The following is a 470-nucleotide window of genomic DNA, read 5'->3' on the forward strand; positions in this document are numbered from 1 at the left end:
AGGGTTTGGGATTCTGCTGGAGCTCGGCATTTCCCACTCCTCACCTCCCCGATCATTAATTAATTCTCGTTAATCACTGTTAATTAATTCCCTCCCTCAGCATGGGATGAATCCATAGAAAGGGAGGAGGGACTTTCCAGGGAGTTCCCAATAATCCCAAAAATCCGGGATTTTCCTGATTTTCCCCATTCCAAGAGGTCCCGGGGTGGGTTCGGGATCCCAGGAACGCTCTGGAATTCCTCATGTCCAGCGAATTTCCTGGAGGGTGGGGATGGAAATTCCGGGATTCCCTGGATTTTGGTGCAACACGGGGCTACCCCAGAGGGTTTGGTACAATTTCCATCAGATTTTAGGGAAAGGTTTTTCCAGAGGGTGCTGAACATGGAATGGGAACATTCCCAAGGAACCGCCAGAGCTCTGGGAGCGTTCAGACAACGCCCCGTGTAAAATGTGGAATTTTGGGATGTCTG

Source organism: Malurus melanocephalus, unplaced genomic scaffold, assembly GCF_030028575.1.
Source record: "Malurus melanocephalus ecotype Western Australia unplaced genomic scaffold, MMel_1.1 scaffold_1006, whole genome shotgun sequence".
Classification (NCBI taxonomy): domain Eukaryota; kingdom Metazoa; phylum Chordata; class Aves; order Passeriformes; family Maluridae; genus Malurus; species Malurus melanocephalus.